At 44.9% G+C, this 24,826-nt stretch overlaps 2 non-coding genes across 2 annotated transcripts; both read right to left on the bottom strand.

Moving 5' to 3' along the window:
• Positions 1–13,216: 13,216 nt before the first annotated feature.
• Positions 13,217–13,290, bottom strand: trnan-auu (transfer RNA asparagine (anticodon AUU)). Its single transcript has one exon. It is a non-coding gene; the product is annotated as a tRNA-Asn (tRNA).
• Positions 13,291–20,059: 6,769 nt separating this feature from the next.
• Positions 20,060–20,133, bottom strand: trnai-aau (transfer RNA isoleucine (anticodon AAU)). The gene has a single exon. It is a non-coding gene; the product is annotated as a tRNA-Ile (tRNA).
• Positions 20,134–24,826: the final 4,693 nt, after the last annotated feature.

Genomic DNA, 24,826 nt, shown 5'->3' with positions numbered 1-24,826 from the left:
TACGGCGATCAAGTTGTGCGTCTCTCCCTGTCAAATGTTTTATTGCGCAGGTGAGGCTTCCTGTTTCGTGCTTTGGTGGAGCACGTTGTTTGTTAAAATAGCAACGCAGCTGAGATCCGGCATGGGACCAGCGGGTTGATGTTCCATGACAGCGATGGTCGCCTTTTGAATGAATACACATCTCAACCGACCATGTGACAAGTTCTTGCAGACGGTGAAAGTAAAAGCCACGGCGAACACTGACACAGACCTGCTAACGACGGAAGCGCCTCACATGGTCATTGCGGGGATTGAACACACGACCTTGGCGTGATTAGCACCACGCTCTAACCAGCTGAGCTAACCGACCAACGCAGTCAAGTCGCGAAAGCAAATGCCTATATTCCCGGTGCTCACAACCGCGGCGGCTGTTCATTTTCTGCTTCATGACGATCGCACGATCGTCTGAAATACTTCCTTTCGTTGCAAAGCTTTTCAACGAAAAAAAAGCATTTAGTTTTCCGAACGCGCCTACTCGACTTAACCATTTGCTCTGATATTCAAAATTAAGCACAATGTCCGGACGCATGCAATTTCAATCGCAATGCCACCAGCTCAGCTGCAGCTTGTCATGTTGACAAATATCGTCTGGAGAAACGTACCTTCAACGATCGCTCACTGTTCTACTGGATACTCACAGACGTTTGGAGTCAGGGTTATGTGCTGCTGATAAACTGCTACGAACCTTATGCCAAATGCATTTGAATTGTAATCGAACAGTGGGATTTTTTCTGCTCCCGAACGACGCAGTTGCTTTGGTGTCAGCAACAGCTCAGAAGCCAATTGCACGTTTTCCTCAATCACTCACGTTGCTCATGCAATCTTCGTTTGACAGCATATTTAGCAAGTTATCACGCCTTCCTGCAGCGTTCGTCAGTGACAGATCAGATGCTAAGATGATTGCTTCAGACAGCATGCTACATCCTACATTTGAAAATGGAAAAGTTGCAAACGTTTCCAGGCTGAACACTCACTCACTATTTTGCCTGGCGCGTCAGAGGCTGGGAGCGGATCTTATGGAGGCTTTTCAATCATGAGGGGCATGTATCGGGTAAATAGATAAGTTTCTTTCGCTCAAGTGTGGCAGTGCAGAACTAGAGGGTATAAACCAGGTGTGGGAGGGCGAGAATTGGAAAGGCAGTGATGGGCAATGGCTGCGCGCAGAGGGTGGTGTGTTTGTGGAATAAGTTGCCAGACAAGCAGGTGATGGATGGTATAATTCCAATACTTTTAAGGAATCTTAAGATGTATTTGAATAGGAAGGGTTTGGAGAGACATGGGTCAAGTGCATGCAATCGCGGTTGGATCAATTGAAGATATCTGTTTGGAATGGACGAGTTCGGCCGAAGACTGTGCTTTCAGTGCTGTCCATATCTAATGAGCTCTATGATAGTGCAGCTGAAATGATAAAAAAGATAAATAAATTCAATGAAGAAAATTGTCTCAAGTTGTTGAATTCAAAAAACTTCAGGTAATGTTATTTCAATTATTTTATTTATCTTTTTTATTTGTGAGTTTTTCATTGTTCTGTAACTCTTATTTCTTGATTGTCTCTCTTTCTCTCGCTCCCCACACTATCAATATCTTTTTCCTTTCCACTTCCCGCTTTGCTACCCTTCTCCCCTGTTTTCCATTTTGTCTCAGGTTCAGCCACCCCCCACATATTTTCTCACATCGCACTGGCTACAACCTGCGTCATTCACGGCTCCTAATCTCTCTTAGATCTCTCCATGCACTCTCATTATCACCTTTGCATCTGGAGCCCTGACTCACCATCTCTCAGCCTGGTGTAAACAGCTCCCTAATTCTCCCCCTTTTTTATCTTTAACAAATGATCAGTTAGAATCGAAACGTTAGCTCTTTTCTCTCCTTGCAGATGGTGCCAGAACTGCTGAGACTTTCCAGCATTCTCTCTTTTGGTTTCCGATTCCAGCACCCGCAGTAATTTCATTTTATTAATGGCTCTATGATATTGCTGGTGTCATGATAACTCCAGCTTCGATGCATGAGAGGTGTGCAAGCGAATGAATTCCCTCTGGAAGTCGCGTGACAAGTATTAACAGAGATCAAGGAAAATAACATGAACGAATCTTTGATTTGAATTGAAGCCTGAACTCTGGTTCTGCTCCGAGACTGTGCCAGGTCTGCTTAAGACTGCATATATTTCATGCTTTGCATTTGTTTGTGAAAACAATTGAGACTGATTGATTTGCTGCAGACAACATCCAGCAGTCATCATGGGTACGGCGATCAAGTCGTGCGTCTATCCCTGTCAAATGTTTTATTGCGCAGGTGAGGCTTCCTGTTTCGTGGTTTGGTGGAGCACGTTGTTTGTTAAAATAGCAACGCAGCTGAGATCCGGCATGGGACCAGCGGGTTGATGTTCCATGACAGCGATGGTCGCCTTTCGAATGAATACACATCTCAACCGACCATGTGACAAGTTCTTGCAGACGGTGAAAGTAAAAGCCACGGCGAACACTGACACAGATCTGCGAACGACGGAACCGCCTCATATGGTCAGTGCGGGGTTTGAACCCACGACCTGGGCGTTATTCGCACCACGCTCTAACCAGCTGAGCTAACCGACCAACGCAGTCAAGTCGCGAAAGCAAATGCCTATATTCCCGGTGCTCACAACCGCGGCGGCTGTTCATTTTCTGCTTCATGTCGATCGCACGATCGTCTGAAATACTTCCTTTCGTTGCAAAGCTTTTCAACGAAAAAAAAGCATTTAGTTTTCCGAACGCGCCTACTCGACTTAACCATTTGCTCTGATATTCAAAATTAAGCACAATGTCCGGACGCATGCAGTTTCAATCGCAATGCCACCAGCTCAGCTGCAGCTTGTCATGTTGACAAATATCGTCTGGAGAAACGTACCTTCAACGATCGTTCACTGTTCTACTGGATACTCACAGACGTTTGGAGTCAGGGTTATGTGCTGCTGATAAACTGCTACGAACCTTATGCCAAATGCATTTGAATTGTAATCGAACAGTGGGATTTTTTCTGCTCCCGAACGACGCAGTTGCTTTGGTGTCAGCAACAGCTCAGAAGCCAATTGCACGTTTTCCTCAATCACTCACGTTGCTCATGCAATCTTCGTTTGACAGCATATTTAGCAAGTTATCACGCCTTCCTGCAGCGTTCGTCAGTGACAGATCAGATGCTAAGATGATTGCTTCAGACAGCATGCTACATCCTACATTTGAAAATGGAACAGTTGCAAACGTTTCCAGGCTGAACACTCACTCACTATTTTGCCTGGCGCGTCAGAGGCTGGGAGCGGATCTTATGGAGGCTTTTCAATCATGAGGGGCATGTATCGGGTAAATAGATAAGTTTCTTTCGCTCAAGTGTGGCAGTGCAGAACTAGAGGGTATAAACCAGGTGTGGGAGGGCGAGAATTGGAAAGGCAGTGATGGGCAGTGGCTGCGCGCAGAGGGTGGTGTGTTTGTGGAATAAGTTGCCAGACAAGCAGGTGATGGATGGTATAATTCCAATACTTTTAAGGAATCTTAACGTGTATTTGAATAGGAAGGGTTTGGAGAGATGTGGGTCAAGTGCATGCAATCGCGGTTGGATCAATTGAAGATATCTGTTTGGAATGGACGAGTTCGGCCGAAGACTGTGCTTTCAGTGCTGTCCATATCTAATGAGCTCTATGATAGTGCAGCTGAAATGATAAAAAAGATAAATAAATTCAATGAAGAAAATTGTCTCAAGTTGTTGAATTCAAAAAACTTCAGGTAATGTTATTTCAATTATTTTATTTATCTTTTTTATTTGTGATTTTTTCATTGTTCTGTAACTCTTATTTCTTGATTGTCTCTCTTTCTCTCGCTCCCCACACCATCAATATCTTTTTCCTTTCCACTTCCCGCTTTGCTACCCTTCTCCCCTGTTTTCCATTTTGTCTCAGGTTCAGCCACCCCCCACATATTTTCTCACATCGCACTGGCTACAACCTGCGTCATTCACGGCTCCTAATCTCCCTTAGATCTCTCCATGCACTCTCATTATCACCTTTGCATCTGGAGCCCTGACTCACCATCTCTCAGCCTGGTGTAAACAGCTCCCTAATTCTCCCCCTTTTTTATCTTTAACAAATGATCAGTTAGAATCGAAACGTCAGCTCTTTTCTCTCCTTGCAGATGGTGCCAGAACTGCTGAGACTTTCCAGCATTCTCTCTTTTGGTTTCCGATTCCAGCACCCGCAGTAATTTCATTTTATTAATGGCTCTATGATATTGCTGGTGTCATGATAACTCCAGCTTCGATGCATGAGAGGTGTGCAAGCGAATGAATTCCCTCTGGAAGTCGCGTGACAAGTATTAACAGAGATCAAGGAAAATAACATGAACGAATCTTTGATTTGAATTGAAGCCTGAACTCTGGTTCTGCTCCGAGACTGTGCCAGGTCTGCTTAAAACTGCATATATTTCATGCTTTGCATTTGTTTGTGAAAACAATTGAGACTGATTGATTTGCTGCAGAAAACATCCAGCAGTCATCATGGGTACGGCGATCAAGTTGTGCGTCTCTCCCTGTCAAATGTTTTATTGCGCAGGTGAGGCTTCCTGTTTCGTGCTTTGGTGGAGCACGTTGTTTGTTAAAATAGCAACGCAGCTGAGATCCGGCATGGGACCAGCGGGTTGATGTTCCATGACAGCGATGGTCGCCTTTCGAATGAATACACATCTCAACCGACCATGTGACAAGTTCTTGCAGACGGTGAAAGTAAAAGCCACGGCGAACACTGACACAGACCTGCGAACGACGGAAGCGCCCCATATGGTCAGTGCGGGGATTGAACCCACGACCTTGGCGTTATTCGCACCACGCTCTAACCAGCTGAGCTAACCGACCAACGCCGTCAAGCCGCGAAAGCAAATGCCTATATTCCCGGTGCTCACAACCGCGGCGGCTGTTCATTTTCTGCTTCATGTCGATCGCACGATCGTCTGAAATACTTCCTTTCGTTGCAAAGCTTTTCAACGAAAAAAAGGCATTTAGTTTTCCGAACGCGCCTACTCGACTTAACCATTTGCTCTGATATTCAAAATTAAGCACAATGTCCGGACGCATGCAATTTCAATCGCAATGCCACCAGCTCAGCTGCAGCTTGTCATGTTGACAAATATCGTCTGGAGAAACGTACCTTCAACGATCGCTCACTGTTCTACTGGATACTCACAGACGTTTGGAGTCAGGGTTATGTGCTGCTGATAAACTGCTACGAACCTTATGCCAAATGCATTTGAATTGTAATCGAACAGTGGGATTTTTTCTGCTCCCGAACGACGCAGTTGCTTTGGTGTCAGCAACAGCTCAGAAGCCAATTGCACGTTTTCCTCAATCACTCACGTTGCTCATGCAATCTTCGTTTGACAGCATATTTAGCAAGTTATCACGCCTTCCTGCAGCGTTCGTCAGTGACAGATCAGATGCTAAGATGATTGCTTCAGACAGCATGCTACATCCTACATTTGAAAATGGAACAGTTGCAAACGTTTCCAGGCTGAACACTCACTCACTATTTTGCCTGGCGCGTCAAAGGCTGGGAGCGGATCTTATGGAGGCTTTTCAATCATGAGGGGCATGTATCGGGTAAATAGATAAGTTTCTTTCGCTCAAGTGTGGCAGTGCAGAACTAGAGGGTATAAACCAGGTGTGGGAGGGCGAGAATTGGAAAGGCAGTGATGGGCAGTGGCTGCGCGCAGAGGGTGGTGTGTTTGTGGAATAAGTTGCCAGACAAGCAGGTGATGGATGGTATAATTCCAATACTTTTAAGGAATCTTAACGTGTATTTGAATAGGAAGGGTTTGGAGAGACGTGGGTCAAGTGCATGCAATCGCGGTTGGATCAATTGAAGATATCTGTTTGGAATGGACGAGTTCGGCCGAAGACTGTGCTTTCAGTGCTGTCCATATCTAATGAGCTCTATGATAGTGCAGCTGAAATGATAAAAAAGATAAATAAATTCAATGAAGAAAATTGTCTCAAGTTGTTGAATTCAAAAAACTTCAGGTAATGTTATTTCAATTATTTTATTTATCTTTTTTATTTGTGATTTTTTCATTGTTCTGTAACTCTTATTTCTTGATTGTCTCTCTTTCTCTCGCTCCCCACACCATCAATATCTTTTTCCTTTCCACTTCCCGCTTTGCTACCCTTCTCCCCTGTTTTCCATTTTGTCTCAGGTTCAGCCACCCCCCACATATTTTCTCACATCGCACTGGCTACAACCTGCGTCATTCACGGCTCCTAATCTCCCTTAGATCTCTCCATGCACTCTCATTATCACCTTTGCATCTGGAGCCCTGACTCACCATCTCTCAGCCTGGTGTAAACAGCTCCCTAATTCTCCCCCTTTTTTATCTTTAACAAATGATCAGTTAGAATCGAAACGTCAGCTCTTTTCTCTCCTTGCAGATGGTGCCAGAACTGCTGAGACTTTCCAGCATTCTCTCTTTTGGTTTCCGATTCCAGCACCCGCAGTAATTTCATTTTATTAATGGCTCTATGATATTGCTGGTGTCATGATAACTCCAGCTTCGATGCATGAGAGGTGTGCAAGCGAATGAATTCCCTCTGGAAGTCGCGTGACAAGTATTAACAGAGATCAAGGAAAATAACATGAACGAATCTTTGATTTGAATTGAAGCCTGAACTCTGGTTCTGCTCCGAGACTGTGCCAGGTCTGCTTAATACTGCATATATTTCATGCTTTGCATTTGTTTGTGAAAACAATTGAGACTGATTGATTTGCTGCAGAAAACATCCAGCAGTCATCATGGGTACGGCGATCAAGTTGTGCGTCTCTCCCTGTCAAATGTTTTATTGCGCAGGTGAGGCTTCCTGTTTCGTGGTTTGGTGGAGCACGTTGTTTGTTAAAATAGCAACGCAGCTGAGATCCGGCATGGGACCAGCGGGTTGATGTTCCATGACAGCGATGGTCGCCTTTTGAATGAATACACATCTCAACCGACCATGTGACAAGTTCTTGCAGACGGTGAAAGTAAAAGCCACGGCGAACACTGACACAGACCTGCTAACGACGGAAGCGCCTCACATGGTCAGTGCGGGGATTGAACACACGACCTTGGCGTTATTAGCACCACGCTCTAACCAGCTGAGCTAACCGACCAACGCAGTCAAGTCGCGAAAGCAAATGCCTATATTCCCGGTGCTCACAACCGCGGTGGCTGTTCATTTTCTGCTTCATGTCGATCGCACGATCGTCTGAAATACTTCCTTTCGTTGCAAAGCTTTTCAACGAAAAAAAAGCATTTAGTTTTCCGAACGCGCCTACTCGACTTAACCATTTGCTCTGATATTCAAAATTAAGCACAATGTCCGGACGCATGCAATTTCAATCGCAATGCCACCAGCTCAGCTGCAGCTTGTCATGTTGACAAATATCGTCTGGAGAAACGTACCTTCAACGATCGCTCACTGTTCTACTGGATACTCACAGACGTTTGGAGTCAGGGTTATGTGCTGCTGATAAACTGCTACGAACCTTATGCCAAATGCATTTGAATTGTAATCGAACAGTGGGATTTTTTCTGCTCCCGAACGACGCAGTTGCTTTGGTGTCAGCAACAGCTCAGAAGCCAATTGCACGTTTTCCTCAATCACTCACGTTGCTCATGCAATCTTCGTTTGACAGCATATTTAGCAAGTTATCACGCCTTCCTGCAGCGTTCGTCAGTGACAGATCAGATGCTAAGATGATTGCTTCAGACAGCATGCTACATCCTACATTTGAAAATGGAACAGTTGCAAACGTTTCCAGGCTGAACACTCACTCACTATTTTGCCTGGCGCGTCAGAGGCTGGGAGCGGATCTTATGGAGGCTTTTCAATCATGAGGGGCATGTATCGGGTAAATAGATAAGTTTCTTTCGCTCAAGTGTGGCAGTGCAGAACTAGACGGTATAAACCAGGTGTGGGAGGGCGAGAATTGGAAAGGCAGTGATGGGCAATGGCTGCGCGCAGAGGGTGGTGTGTTTGTGGAATAAGTTGCCAGACAAGCAGGTGATGGATGGTATAATTCCAATACTTTTAAGGAATCTTAAGATGTATTTGAATAGGAAGGGTTTGGAGAGACATGGGTCAAGTGCATGCAATCGCGGTTGGATCAATTGAAGATATCTGTTTGGAATGGACGAGTTCGGCCGAAGACTGTGCTTTCAGTGCTGTCCATATCTAATGAGCTCTATGATAGTGCAGCTGAAATGATAAAAAAGATAAATAAATTCAATGTGAAAAATTGTGAAAACAATTGAGACTGATTGATTTGCTGCAGACAACATCCAGCAGTCATCATGGGTACGGCGATCAAGTCGTGCGTCTATCCCTGTCAAATGTTTTCTTGCGCAGGTGAGGCTTCCTGTTTCGTGGTTTGGTGGAGCACGTTGTTTGTTAAAATAGCAACGCAGCTGAGATCCGGCATGGGACCAGCGGGTTGATGTTCCATGACAGCGATGGTCGCCTTTCGAATGAATACACATCTCAACCGACCATGTGACAAGTTCTTGCAGACGGTGAAAGTAAAAGCCACGGCGAACACTGACACAGATCTGCGAACGACGGAACCGCCTCATATGGTCAGTGCGGGGATTGAACCCACGACCTGGGCGTTATTCGCACCACGCTCTAACCAGCTGAGCTAACCGACCAACGCAGTAAAACCGCGAAAGCAAATGCCTATATTCCCGGTGCTCACAACCGCGGCGGCTGTTCATTTTCTGCTTCATGTCGATCGCACGATCGTCTGAAATACTTCCTTTCGTTGCAAAGCTTTTCAACGAAAAAAAGGCATTTAGTTTTCCGAACGCGCCTACTCGACTTAACCATTTGCTCTGATATTCAAAATTAAGCACAATGTCCGGACGCATGCAATTTCAATCGCAATGCCACCAGCTCAGCTGCAGCTTGTCATGTTGACAAATATCGTCTGGAGAAACGTACCTTCAACGATCGCTCACTGTTCTACTGGATACTCACAGACGTTTGGAGTCAGGGTTATGTGCTGCTGATAAACTGCTACGAACCTTATGCCAAATGCATTTGAATTGTAATCGAACAGTGGGATTTTTTCTGCTCCCGAACGACGCAGTTGCTTTGGTGTCAGCAACAGCTCAGAAGCCAATTGCACGTTTTCCTCAATCACTCACGTTGCTCATGCAATCTTCGTTTGACAGCATATTTAGCAAGTTATCACGCCTTCCTGCAGCGTTCGTCAGTGACAGATCAGATGCTAAGATGATTGCTTCAGACAGCATGCTACATCCTACATTTGAAAATGGAACAGTTGCAAACGTTTCCAGGCTGAACACTCACTCACTATTTTGCCTGGCGCGTCAGAGGCTGGGAGCGGATCTTATGGAGGCTTTTCAATCATGAGGGGCATGTATCGGGTAAATAGATAAGTTTCTTTCGCTCAAGTGTGGCAGTGCAGAACTAGAGGGTATAAACCAGGTGTGGGAGGGCGAGAATTGGAAAGGCAGTGATGGGCAGTGGCTGCGCGCAGAGGGTGGTGTGTTTGTGGAATAAGTTGCCAGACAAGCAGGTGATGGATGGTATAATTCCAATACTTTTAAGGAATCTTAACGTGTATTTGAATAGGAAGGGTTTGGAGAGACGTGGGTCAAGTGCATGCAATCGCGGTTGGATCAATTGAAGATATCTGTTTGGAATGGACGAGTTCGGCCGAAGACTGTGCTTTCAGTGCTGTCCATATCTAATGAGCTCTATGATAGTGCAGCTGAAATGATAAAAAAGATAAATAAATTCAATGAAGAAAATTGTCTCAAGTTGTTGAATTCAAAAAACTTCAGGTAATGTTATTTCAATTATTTTATTTATCTTTTTTATTTGTGAGTTTTTCATTGTTCTGTAACTCTTATTTCTTGATTATCTCTCTTTCTCTCGCTCCCCACACCATCAATATCTTTTTCCTTTCCACTTCCCGCTTTGCTACCCTTCTCCCCTGTTTTCCATTTTGTCTCAGGTTCAGCCACCCCCCACATATTTTCTCACATCGCACTGGCTACAACCTGCGTCATTCACGGCTCCTAATCTCCCTTAGATCTCTCCATGCACTCTCATTATCACCTTTGCATCTGGAGCCCTGACTCACCATCTCTCAGCCTGGTGTAAACAGCTCCCTAATTCTCCCCCTTTTTTATCTTTAACAAATGATCAGTTAGAATCGAAACGTTAGCTCTTTTCTCTCCTTGCAGATGGTGCCAGAACTGCTGAGACTTTCCAGCATTCTCTCTTTTGGTTTCCGATTCCAGCACCCGCAGTAATTTCATTTTATTAATGGCTCTATGATATTGCTGGTGTCATGATAACTCCAGCTTCGATGCATGAGAGGTGTGCAAGCGAATGAATTCCCTCTGGAAGTCGCGTGACAAGTATTAACAGAGATCAAGGAAAATAACATGAACGAATCTTTGATTTGAATTGAAGCCTGAACTCTGGTTCTGCTCCGAGACTGTGCCAGGTCTGCTTAATACTGCATATATTTCATGCTTTGCATTTGTTTGTGAAAACAATTGAGACTGATTGATTTGCTGCAGACAACATCCAGCAGTCATCATGGGTACGGCGATCAAGTCGTGCGTCTATCCCTGTCAAATGTTTTATTGCGCAGGTGAGGCTTCCTGTTTCGTGGTTTGGTGGAGCACGTTGTTTGTTAAAATAGCAACGCAGCTGAGATCCGGCATGGGACCAGCGGGTTGATGTTCCATGACAGCGATGGTCGCCTTTCGAATGAATACACATCTCAACCGACCATGTGACAAGTTCTTGCAGACGGTGAAAGTAAAAGCCACGGCGAACACTGACACAGATCTGCGAACGACGGAACCGCCTCATATGGTCAGTGCGGGGATTGAACCCACGACCTGGGCGTTATTCGCACCACGCTCTAACCAGCTGAGCTAACCGACCAACGCAGTAAAACCGCGAAAGCAAATGCCTATATTCCCGGTGCTCACAACCGCGGCGGCTGTTCATTTTCTGCTTCATGTCGATCGCACGATCGTCTGAAATACTTCCTTTCGTTGCAAAGCTTTTCAACGAAAAAAAAGCATTTAGTTTTCCGAACGCGCCTACTCGACTTAACCATTTGCTCTGATATTCAAAATTAAGCACAATGTCCGGACGCATGCAGTTTCAATCGCAATGCCACCAGCTCAGCTGCAGCTTGTCATGTTGACAAATATCGTCTGGAGAAACGTACCTTCAACGATCGTTCACTGTTCTACTGGATACTCACAGACGTTTGGAGTCAGGGTTATGTGCTGCTGATAAACTGCTACGAACCTTATGCCAAATGCATTTGAATTGTAATCGAACAGTGGGATTTTTTCTGCTCCCGAACGACGCAGTTGCTTTGGTGTCAGCAACAGCTCAGAAGCCAATTGCACGTTTTCCTCAATCACTCACGTTGCTCATGCAATCTTCGTTTGACAGCATATTTAGCAAGTTATCACGCCTTCCTGCAGCGTTCGTCAGTGACAGATCAGATGCTAAGATGATTGCTTCAGACAGCATGCTACATCCTACATTTGAAAATGGAACAGTTGCAAACGTTTCCAGGCTGAACACTCACTCACTATTTTGCCTGGCGTGTCAGAGGCTGGGAGCGGATCTTATGGAGGCTTTTCAATCATGAGGGGCATGTATCGGGTAAATAGATAAGTTTCTTTCGCTCAAGTGTGGCAGTGCAGAACTAGAGGGTATAAACCAGGTGTGGGAGGGCGAGAATTGGAAAGGCAGTGATGGGCAATGGCTGCGCGCAGAGGGTGGTGTGTTTGTGGAATAAGTTGCCAGACAAGCAGGTGATGGATGGTATAATTCCAATACTTTTAAGGAATCTTAACGTGTATTTGAATAGGAAGGGTTTGGAGAGACGTGGGTCAAGTGCATGCAATCGCGGTTGGATCAATTGAAGATATCTGTTGAGAATGGACGAGTTCGGCCGAAGACTGTGCTTTCAGTGCTGTCCATATCTAATGAGCTCTATGATAGTGCAGCTGAAATGATAAAAAAGATAAATAAATTCAATGAAGAAAATTGTCTCAAGTTGTTGAATTCAAAAAACTTCAGGTAATGTTATTTCAATTATTTTATTTATCTTTTTATTTGTGATTTTTTCATTGTTCTGTAACTCTTATTTCTTGATTGTCTCTCTTTCTCTCGCTCCCCACACCATCAATATCTTTTTCCTTTCCACTTCCCGCTTTGCTACCCTTCTCCCCTGTTTTCCATTTTGACTCAGGTTCAGCCACCCCCCACATATTTTCTCACATCGCACTGGCTACAACCTGCGTCATTCACGGCTCCTAAACTCCCTTAGATCTCTCCATGCACTCTCATTATCACCTTTGCATCTGGAGCCCTGACTCACCATCTCTCAGCCTGGTGTAAACAGCTCCCTAATTCTCCCCCTTTTTTATCTTTAACAAATGATCAGTTAGAATCGAAACGTCAGCTCTTTTCTCTCCTTGCAGATGGTGCCAGAACTGCTGAGACTTTCCAGCATTCTCTCTTTTGGTTTCCGATTCCAGCACCCGCAGTAATTTCATTTTATTAATGGCTCTATGATATTGCTGGTGTCATGATAACTCCAGCTTCGATGCATGAGAGGTGTGCAAGCGAATGAATTCCCTCTGGAAGTCGCGTGACAAGTATTAACAGAGATCAAGGAAAATAACATGAACGAATCTTTGATTTGAATTGAAGCCTGAACTCTGGTTCTGCTCCGAGACTGTGCCAGGTCTGCTTAATACTGCATATATTTCATGCTTTGCATTTGTTTGTGAAAACAATTGAGACTGATTGATTTGCTGCAGACAACATCCAGCAGTCATCATGGGTACGGCGATCAAGTCGTGCGTCTATCCCTGTCAAATGTTTTATTGCGCAGGTGAGGCTTCCTGTTTCGTGGTTTGGTGGAGCACGTTGTTTGTTAAAATAGCAACGCAGCTGAGATCCGGCATGGGACCAGCGGGTTGATGTTCCATGACAGCGATGGTCGCCTTTCGAATGAATACACATCTCAACCGACCATGTGACAAGTTCTTGCAGACGGCGAAAGTAAAAGCCATGGCGAACACTGACACAGACCTGCGAACGACGGAACCGCCTCATATGGTCAGTGCGGGGATTAAACCCACGACCTTGACGTTAATTGCACCACGCTCTAACCAGCTGAGCTAACCGACCAACGCAGTAAAACCGCGAAAGCAAATGCCTATATTCCCGGTGCTCACAACCGCGGCGGCTGTTCATTTTCTGCTTCATGTCGATCGCACGATCGTCTGAAATACTTCCTTTCGTTGCAAAGCTTTTCAACGAAAAAAAGGCATTTAGTTTTCCGAACGCGCCTACTCGACTTAACCATTTGCTCTGATATTCAAAATTAAGCACAATGTCCGGACGCATGCAATTTCAATCGCAATGCCACCAGCTCAGCTGCAGCTTGTCATGTTGACAAATATCGTCTGGAGAAACGTACCTTCAACGATCGCTCACTGTTCTACTGGATACTCACAGACGTTTGGAGTCAGGGTTATGTGCTGCTGATAAACTGCTACGAACCTTATGCCAAATGCATTTGAATTGTAATCGAACAGTGGGATTTTTTCTGCTCCTGAACGACGCAGTTGCTTTGGTGTCAGCAACAGCTCAGAAGCCAATTGCACGTTTTCCTCAATCACTCACGTTGCTCATGCAATCTTCGTTTGACAGCATATTTAGCAGGTTATCACGCCTTCCTGCAGCGTTCGTCAGTGACAGATCAGATGCTAAGATGATTGCTTCAGACAGCATGCTACATCCTACATTTGAAAATGGAACAGTTGCAAACGTTTCCAGGCTGAACACTCACTCACTATTTTGCCTGGCGCGTCAGAGGCTGGGAGCGGATCTTATGGAGGCTTTTCAATCATGAGGGGCATGTATCGGGTAAATAGATAAGTTTCTTTCGCTCAAGTGTGGCAGTGCAGAACTAGAGGGTATAAACCAGGTGTGGGAGGGCGAGAATTGGAAAGGCAGTGATGGGCAGTGGCTGCGCGCAGAGGGTGGTGTGTTTGTGGAATAAGTTGCCAGACAAGCAGGTGATGGATGGTATAATTCCAATACTTTTAAGGAATCTTAACGTGTATTTGAATAGGAAGGGTTTGGAGAGACGTGGGTCAAGTGCATGCAATCGCGGTTGGATCAATTGAAGATATCTGTTTGGAATGGACGAGTTCGGCCGAAGACTGTGCTTTCAGTGCTGTCCATATCTAATGAGCTCTATGATAGTGCAGCTGAAATGATAAAAAAGATAAATAAATTCAATGAAGAAAATTGTCTCAAGTTGTTGAATTCAAAAAACTTCAGGTAATGTTATTTCAATTATTTTATTTATCTTTTTTATTTGTGATTTTTTCATTGTTCTGTAACTCTTATTTCTTGATTGTCTCTCTTTCTCTCGCTCCCCACACCATCAATATCTTTTTCCTTTCCACTTCCCGCTTTGCTACCCTTCTCCCCTGTTTTCCATTTTGTCTCAGGTTCACCCACCCCCCACATATTTTCTCACATCGCACTGGCTACAACCTGCGTCATTCACGGCTCCTAATCTCCCTTAGATCTCTCCATGCACTCTCATTATCACCTTTGCATCTGGAGCCCTGACTCACCATCTCTCAGCCTGGTGTAAACAGCTCCCTAATTCTCCCCCTTTTTTATCTTTAACAAATGATCAGTTAGAATCGAAACGTCAGCTCTTTTCTCTCCTTGCAGATGGTGCCAGAACTGCTGAGACTTTCCAGCATTCTCTCTTTTGGTTTCCGATTCCAGCACCCGCAGTAATTTCATTTTATTAATGGCTCTATGATATTGCTGGTGTCATGATAACTCCAGCTTCGATGCATGAGAGGTGTGCAAGCGAATGAATTCCCTCTGGAAGTCGCGTGACAAGTATTAACAGAGATCAAGGAAAATAACATGAACGAATCTTTGATTTGAATTGAAGACTGAACTCTGGTTCTGCTCCGAGACTGTGCCAGGTCTGCTTAATACTGCATATATTTCATGCTTTGCATTTGTTTGTGAAAACAATTGAGACTGATTGATTTGCTGCAGACAACATCCAGCAGTCATCATGGGTACGGCGATCAAGTCGTGCGTCTATCCCTGTCAAATGTTTTATTGCGCAGGTGAGGCTTCCTGTTTCGTGGTTTGGTGGAGCACGTTGTTTGTTAAAATAGCAACGCAGCTGAGATCCGGCATGGGACCAGCGGGTTGATGTTCCATGACAGCGATGGTCGCCTTTCGAATGAATACACATCTCAACCGACCATGTGACAAGTTCTTGCAGACGGTGAAAGTAAAAGCCACGGCGAACACTGACACAGACCTGCGAACGACGGAACCGCCTCATATGGTCAGTGCGGGGATTGAACCCACGACCTTGACGTTATTCGCACCACGCTCTAACCAGCTGAGCTAACCAAACAACGCAGTAAAACCGCGAAAGCAAATGCCTATATTCCCGGTGCTCACAACCGCGGCGGCTGTTCATTTTCTGCTTCATGTCGATCGCACGATCGTCTGAAATACTTCCTTTCGTTGCAAAGCTTTTCAACGAAAAAAAGGCATTTAGTTTTCCGAACGCGCCTACTCGACTTAACCATTTGCTCTGATATTCAAAATTAAGCACAATGTCCGGACGCATGCAATTTCAATCGCAATGCCACCAGCTCAGCTGCAGCTTGTCATGTTGACAAATATCGTCTGGAGAAACGTACCTTCAACGATCGCTCACTGTTCTACTGGATACTCACAGACGTTTGGAGTCAGGGTTATGTGCTGCTGATAAACTGCTACGAACCTTATGCCAAATGCATTTGAATTGTAATCGAACAGTGGGATTTTTTCTGCTCCTGAACGACGCAGTTGCTTTGGTGTCAGCAACAGCTCAGAAGCCAATTGCACGTTTTCCTCAATCACTCACGTTGCTCATGCAATCTTCGTTTGACAGCATATTTAGCAAGTTATCACGCCTTCCTGCAGCGTTCGTCAGTGACAGATCAGATGCTAAGATGATTGCTTCAGACAGCATGCTACATCCTACATTTGAAAATGGAACAGTTGCAAACGTTTCCAGGCTGAACACTCACTCACTATTTTGCCTGGCGCGTCAGAGGCTGGGAGCGGATCTTATGGAGGCTTTTCAATCATGAGGGGCATGTATCGGGTAAATAGATAAGTTTCTTTCGCTCAAGTGTGGCAGTGCAGAACTAGAGGGTATAAACCAGGTGTGGGAGGGCGAGAATTGGAAAGGCAGTGATGGGCAGTGGCTGCGCGCAGAGGGTGGTGTGTTTGTGGAATAAGTTGCCAGACAAGCAGGTGATGGATGGTATAATTCCAATACTTTTAAGGAATCTTAACGTGTATTTGAATAGGAAGGGTTTGGAGAGACGTGGGTCAAGTGCATGCAATCGCGGTTGGATCAATTGAAGATATCTGTTTGGAATGGACGAGTTCGGCCGAAGACTGTGCTTTCAGTGCTGTCCATATCTAATGAGCTCTATGATAGTGCAGCTGAAATGATAAAAAAGATAAATAAATTCAATGAAGAAAATTGTCTCAAGTTGTTGAATTCAAAAAACTTCAGGTAATGTTATTTCAATTATTTTATTTATCTTTTTTATTTGTGATTTTTTCATTGTTCTGTAACTCTTATTTCTTGATTGTCTCTCTTTCTCTCGCTCCCCACACCATCAATATCTTTTTCCTTTCCACTTCCCGCTTTGCTACCCTTCTCCCCTGTTTTCCATTTTGTCTCAGGTTCAGCCACCCCCCACATATTTTCTCACATCGCACTGGCTACAACCTGCGTCATTCACGGCTCCTAATCTCCCTTAGATCTCTCCATGCACTCTCATTATCACCTTTGCATCTGGAGCCCTGACTCACCATCTCTCAGCCTGGTGTAAACAGCTCCCTAATTCTCCCCCTTTTTTATCTTTAACAAATGATCAGTTAGAATCGAAACGTCAGCTCTTTTCTCTCCTTGCAGATGGTGCCAGAACTGCTGAGACTTTCCAGCATTCTCTCTTTTGGTTTCCGATTCCAGCACCCGCAGTAATTTCATTTTATTAATGGCTCTATGATATTGCTGGTGTCATGATAACTCCAGCTTCGATGCATGAGAGGTGTGCAAGCGAATGAATTCCCTCTGGAAGTCGCGTGACAAGTATTAACAGAGATCAAGGAAAATAACATGAACGAATCTTTGATTTGAATTGAAGCCTGAACTCTGGTTCTGCTCCGAGACTGTGCCAGGTCTGCTTAATACTGCATATATTTCATGCTTTGCATTTGTTTGTGAAAACAATTGAGACTGATTGATTTGCTGCAGACAACATCCAGCAGTCATCATGGGTACGGCGATCAAGTCGTGCGTCTATCCCTGTCAAATGTTTTATTGCGCAGGTGAGGCTTCCTGTTTCGTGGTTTGGTGGAGCACGTTGTTTGTTAAAATAGCAACGCAGCTGAGATCCGGCATGGGACCAGCGGGTTGATGTTCCATGACAGCGATGGTCGCCTTTCGAATGAATACACATCTCAACCGACCATGTGACAAGTTCTTGCAGACGGTGAAAGTAAAAGCCACGGCGAACACTGACACAGACCTGCGAACGACGGAACCGCCTCATATGGTCAGTGCGGGGATTGAACCCACGATCTTGACGTTATTCGCACCACGCTCTAACCAGCTGAGCTAACCAAACAACGCAGTACAACCGCGAAAGCAAATGCCTATATTCCCGGTGCTCACAACCGCGGCGGCTGTTCATTTTCTGCTTCATGTCGATCGCACGATCGTCTGAAATACTTCCTTTCGTTGCAAAGCTTTTCAACGAAAAAAAGGCATTTAGTTTTCCGAACGCGCCTACTCGACTTAACCATTTGCTCTGATATTCAAAATTAAGCACAATGTCCGGACGCATGCAATTTCAATCGCAATGCCACCAGCTCAGCTGCAGCTTGTCATGTTGACAAATATCGTCTGGAGAAACGTACCTTCAACGATCGCTCACTGTTCTACTGGATACTCACAGACGTTTGGAGTCAGGGTTATGTGCTGCTGATAAACTGCTACGAACCTTATGCCAAATGCATTTGAATTGTAATCGAACAGTGGGATTTTTTCTGCTCCTGAACGACGCAGTTGCTTTGGTGTCAGCAACAGCTCAGAAGCCAATTGCACGTTTTCCTCAATCACTCACGTTGCTCATGCAATCTTCGTTTGACAGCATATTTAGCAAGTTATCACGCCTTCCTGCAGCGTTCGTCAGTGACAGATCAGATGCTAAGATGATTGCTTCAGACAGCATGCTACATCCTACATTTGAAAATGGAACAGTTGCAAACGTTTCCAGGCTGAACACTCACTCACTATTTTGCCTGGCGCGTCAGAGGCTGGGAGCGGATCTTATGGAGGCTTTTCAATCATGAGGGGCATGTATCGGGTAAATAGATAAGTTTCTTTCGCTCAAGTGTGGCAGTGCAGAACTAGAGGGTATAAACCAGGTGTGGGAGGGCGAGAATTGGAAAGGCAGTGATGGGCAGTGGCTGCGCGCAGAGGGTGGTGTGTTTGTGGAATAAGTTGCCAGACAAGCAGGTGATGGATGGTATAATTCCAATACTTTTAAGGAATCTTAACGTGTATTTGAATAGGAAGGGTTTGGAGAGACGTGGGTCAAGTGCATGCAATCGCGGTTGGATCAATTGAAGATATCTGTTTGGAATGGACGAGTTCGGCCGAAGACTGTGCTTTCAGTGCTGTCCATATCTAATGAGCTCTATGATAGTGCAGCTGAAATGATAAAAAAGATAAATAAATTCAATGAAGAAAATTGTCTCAAGTTGTTGAATTCAAAAAACTTCAGGTAATGTTATTTCAATTATTTTATTTATCTTTTTTATTTGTGATTTTTTTATTGTTCTGTAACTCTTATTTCTTGATTGTCTCTCTTTCTCTCGCTCCCCACACCATCAATATCTTTTTCCTTTCCACTTCCCACTTTGCTACCCTTCTCCCCTGTTTTCCATTTTGTCTCAGGTTCACCCACCCCCCACATATTTTCTCACATCGCACTGGCTACAACCTGCGTCATTCACGGCTCCTAATCTCCCTTAGATCTCTCCATGCACTCTCATTATCACCTTTGCATCTGGAGCCCTGACTCACCATCTCTCAGCCTGGTGTAAACAGCTCCCTAATTCTCCCCCTTTTTTATCTTTAACAAATGATCAGTTAGAATCGAAACGTCAGCTCTTTTCTCTCCTTGCAGATGGTGCCAGAACTGCTGAGACTTTCCAGCATTCTCTCTTTTGGTTTCCGATTCCAGCACCCGCAGTAATTTCATTTTATTAATGGCTCTATGATATTGCTGGTGTCATGATAACTCCAGCTTCGATGCATGAGAGGTGTGCAAGCGAATGAATTCCCTCTGGAAGTCGCGTGACAAGTATTAACAGAGATCAAGGAAAATAACATGAACGAATCTTTGATTTGAATTGAAGCCTGAACTCTGGTTCTGCTCCGAGACTGTGCCAGGTCTGCTTAATACTGCATATATTTCATGCTTTGCATTTGTTTGTGAAAACAATTGAGACTGATTGATTTGCTGCAGAAAACATCCAGCAGTCATCATGGGTACGGCGATCAAGTTGTGCGTCTCTCCCTGTCAAATGTTTTATTGCGCAGGTGAGGCTTCCTGTTTCGTGGTTTGGTGGAGCACGTTGTTTGTTAAAATAGCAACGCAGCTGAGATCCGGCATGGGACCAGCGGGTTGATGTTCCATGACAGCGATGGTCGCCTTTCGAATGAACACACACCGCAACCGACCATGTGACAAGTTCTTGCAGACGGTGAAAGTAAAAGCCACGGCGAACACTGACACAGACCTGCGAACGACGGAAGCGCCTCACATGGTCAGTGCGGGGATTGAACCCACGACCTTGGCGTTATTAGCACCACGCTCTAACCAGCTGAGCTAACCGACCAACACAGTCAAGTCGCGAAAGCAAATGCCTATATTCCCGGTGCTCACAACCGCGGCGGCTGTTCATTTTCTGCTTCATGTCGATCGCACGATCGTCTGAAATACTTCCTTTCATTGCAAAGCTTTTCAACGAAAAAAAAGCATTTAGTTTTCCGAACGCGCCTACTCGACTTAACCATTTGATCTGATATTCATAATTAAGCACAATGTCCGGACGCATGCAATTTCAATCGCAATGCCACCAGCTCAGCTGCAGCTTGTCATGTTGACAAATATCGTCTGGGGAAACGTACCTTCAACGATCGCTCACTGTTCTACTGGATACTCACAGACGTTTGGAGTCAGGGTTATGTGCTGCTGATAAACTGCTACGAACCTTATGCCAAATGCATTTGAATTGTCATCGAACAGTGGGATTTTTTCTGCTCCCGAACGACGCAGTTGCTTTGGTGTCAGCAACAGCTCAGAAGCCAATTGCACGTTTTCCTCAATCACTCATGTTGCTCATGCAATCTTCGTTTGACAGCATATTTAGCAAGTTATCACGCCTTCCTGCAGCGTTCGTCAGTGACAGATCAGATGCTAAGATGATTGCTTCAGACAGCATGCTACATCCTACATTTGAAAATGGAACAGTTGCAAACGTTTCCAGGCTGAACACTCACTCACTATTTTGCCTGGCGCGTCAGAGGCTGGGAGCGGATCTTATGGAGGCTTTTCAATCATGAGGGGCATGTATCGGGTAAATAGATAAGTTTCTTTCGCTCAAGTGTGGCAGTGCAGAACTAGAGGGTATAAACCAGGTGTGGGAGGGCGAGAATTGGAAAGGCAGTGATGGGCAATGGCTGCGCGCAGAGGGTGGTGTGTTTGTGGAATAAGTTGCCAGACAAGCAGGTGATGGATGGTATAATTCCAATACTTTTAAGGAATCTTAACGTGTATTTGAATAGGAAGGGTTTGGAGAGACATGGGTCAAGTGCATGCAATCGCGGTTGGATCAATTGAAGATATCTGTTTGGAATGGACGAGTTCGGCCGAAGACTGTGCTTTCAGTGCTGTCCATATCTAATGAGCTCTATGATAGTGCAGCTGAAATGATAAAAAAGATAAATAAATTCAATGAAGAAAATTGTCTCAAGTTGTTGAATTCAAAAAACTTCAGGTAATGTTATTTCAATTATTTTATTTATCTTTTTTATTTGTGATTTTTTTATTGTTCTGTAACTCTTATTTCTTGATTGTCTCTCTTTCTCTCGCTCCCCACACCATCAATATCTTTTTCCTTTCCACTTCCCGCTTTGCTACCCTTCTCCCCTGTTTTCCATTTTGTCTCAGGTTCAGCCACCCCCCACATATTTTCTCACATCGCACTGGCTACAACCTGCGTCATTCACGGCTCCTAATCTCCCTTAGATCTCTCCATGCACTCTCATTATCACCTTTGCATCTGGAGCCCTGACTCACCATCTCTCAGCCTGGTGTAAACAGCTCCCTAATTCTCCCCCTTTTTTATCTTTAACAAATGATCAGTTAGAATCGAAACGTCAGCTCTTTTCTCTCCTTGCAGATGGTGCCAGAACTGCTGAGACTTTCCAGCATTCTCTCTTTTGTTTTCCGATTCCAGCACCCGCAGTAATTTCATTTTATTAATGGCTCTATGATAATGCTGGTGTCATGATAACTCCAGCTTCGATGCATGAGAGGTGTGCAAGCGAATGAATTCCCTCTGGAAGTCGCGTGACAAGTATTAACAGAGATCAAGGAAAATAACATGAACGAATCTTTGATTTGAATTGAAGCCTGAACTCTGGTTCTGCTCCGAGACTGTGCCAGGTCTGCTTAAAACTGCATATATTTCATGCTTTGCATTTGTTTGTGAAAACAATTGAGACTGATTGATTTGCTGCAGAAAACATCCAGCAGTCATCATGGGTACGGCGATCAAGTTGTGCGTCTCTCCCTGTCAAATGTTTTATTGCGCAGGTGAGGCTTCCTGTTTCGTGCTTTGGTGGAGCACGTTGTTTGTTAAAATAGCAACGCAGCTGAGATCCGGCATGGGACCAGCGGGTTGATGTTCCATGACAGCGATGGTCGCCTTTCGAATGAATACACATCTCAACCGACCATGTGACAAGTTCTTGCAGACGGTGAAAGTAAAAGCCACGGCGAACACTGACACAGACCTGCGAACGACGGAGGCGTCTCATATGGTCAGTGCGGGGATTGAACCCACGACCTGGGCGTTATTCGCACCACGCTCTAACCAGCTGAGCTAACCGACCAACGCAGTAAAACCGCGAAAGCAAATGCCTATATTCCCGGTGCTCACAACCGCGGCGGCTGTTCATTTTCTGCTTCATGTCGATCGCACGATCGTCTGAAATACTTCCTTTCATTGCAAAGCTTTTCAACGAAAAAAAAGCATTTAGTTTTCCGAACGCGCCTACTCGACTTAACCATTTGCTCTGATATTCAAAATTAAGCACAATGTCCGGACGCATGCAATTTCAATCGCAATGCCACCAGCTCAGCTGCAGCTTGTCATGTTGACAAATATCGTCTGGAGAAACGTAACTTCAACGATCCCTCACTGTTCTACTGGATACTCACAGACGTTTGGAGTCAGGGTTATGTGCTGCTGATAAACTGCTACGAACCTTATGCCAAATGCATTTGAATTGTAATCGAACAGTGGGATTTTTTCTGCTCCCGAACGACGCAGTTGCTTTGGTGTCAGCAACAGCTCAGAAGCCAATTGCACGTTTTCCTCAATCACTCACGTTGCTCATGCAATCTTCGTTTGACAGCATATTTAGCAAGTTATCACGCCTTCCTGCAGCGTTCGTCAGTGACAGATCAGATGCTAAGATGATTGCTTCAGACAGCATGCTACATCCTACATTTGAAAATGGAACAGTTGCAAACGTTTCCAGGCTGAACACTCACTCACTATTTTGCCTGGCGCGTCAGAGGCTGGGAGCGGATCTTATGGAGGCTTTTCAATCATGAGGGGCATGTATCGGGTAAATAGATAAGTTTCTTTCGCTCAAGTGTGGCAGTGCAGAACTAGAGGGTATAAACCAGGTGTGGGAGGGCGAGAATTGGAAAGGCAGTGATGGGCAGTGGCTGCGCGCAGAGGGTGGTGTGTTTGTGGAATAAGTTGCCAGACAAGCAGGTGATGGATGGTATAATTCCAATACTTTTAAGGAATCTTAACGTGTATTTGAATAGGAAGGGTTTGGAGAGACGTGGGTCAAGTGCATGCAATCGCGGTTGGATCAATTGAAGATATCTGTTTGGAATGGACGAGTTCGGCCGAAGACTGTGCTTTCAGTGCTGTCCATATCTAATGAGCTCTATGATAGTGCAGCTGAAATGATAAAAAAGATAAATAAATTCAATGAAGAAAATTGTCTCAAGTTGTTGAATTCAAAAAACTTCAGGTAATGTTATTTCAATTATTTTATTTATCTTTTTTATTTGTGATTTTTTCATTGTTCTGTAACTCTTATTTCTTGATTGTCTCTCTTTCTCTCGCTCCCCACACCATCAATATCTTTTTCCTTTCCACTTCCCGCTTTGCTACCCTTCTCCCCTGTTTTCCATTTTGTCTCAGGTTCAGCCACCCCCCACATATTTTCTCACATCGCACTGGCTACAACCTGCGTCATTCACGGCTCCTAATCTCCCTTAGATCTCTCCATGCACTCTCATTATCACCTTTGCATCTGGAGCCCTGACTCACCATCTCTCAGCCTGGTGTAAACAGCTCCCTAATTCTCCCCCTTTTTTATCTTTAACAAATGATCAGTTAGAATCGAAACGTCAGCTCTTTTCTCTCCTTGCAGATGGTGCCAGAACTGCTGAGACTTTCCAGCATTCTCTCTTTTGGTTTCCGATTCCAGCACCCGCAGTAATTTCATTTTATTAATGGCTCTATGATATTGCTGGTGTCATGATAACTCCAGCTTCGATGCATGAGAGGTGTGCAAGCGAATGAATTCCCTCTGGAAGTCGCGTGACAAGTATTAACAGAGATCAAGGAAAATAACATGAACGAATCTTTGATTTGAATTGAAGCCTGAACTCTGGTTCTGCTCCGAGACTGTGCCAGGTCTGCTTAATACTGCATATATTTCATGCTTTGCATTTGTTTGTGAAAACAATTGAGACTGATTGATTTGCTGCAGAAAACATCCAGCAGTCATCATGGGTACGGCGATCAAGTTGTGCGTCTCTCCCTGTCAAATGTTTTATTGCGCAGGTGAGGCTTCCTGTTTCGTGGTTTGGTGGAGCACGTTGTTTGTTAAAATAGCAACGCAGCTGAGATCCGGCATGGGACCAGCGGGTTGATGTTCCATGACAGCGATGGTCGCCTTTTGAATGAATACACATCTCAACCGACCATGTGACAAGTTCTTGCAGACGGTGAAAGTAAAAGCCACGGCGAACACTGACACAGACCTGCTAACGACGGAAGCGCCTCACATGGTCAGTGCGGGGATTGAACACACGACCTTGGCGTTATTAGCACCACGCTCTAACCAGCTGAGCTAACCGACCAACGCAGTCAAATCGCGAAAGCAAATGCCTATATTCCCGGTGCTCACAACCGCGGCGGCTGTTCATTTTCTGCTTCATGTCGATCGCACGATCGTCTGAAATACTTCCTTTCGTTGCAAAGCTTTTCAACG

This window comes from Chiloscyllium plagiosum, unplaced genomic scaffold (genome assembly GCF_037043375.1).
Source record: "Chiloscyllium plagiosum isolate Xiang-an unplaced genomic scaffold, Cpla_swu_hap1 HiC_scaffold_52, whole genome shotgun sequence".
NCBI classification, from domain to species: Eukaryota; Metazoa; Chordata; class Chondrichthyes; order Orectolobiformes; family Hemiscylliidae; genus Chiloscyllium; species Chiloscyllium plagiosum.
The sequence above is the reverse complement of the archived record's forward strand: the minus strand, read 5'-3'. Positions and strand labels throughout refer to the sequence as shown.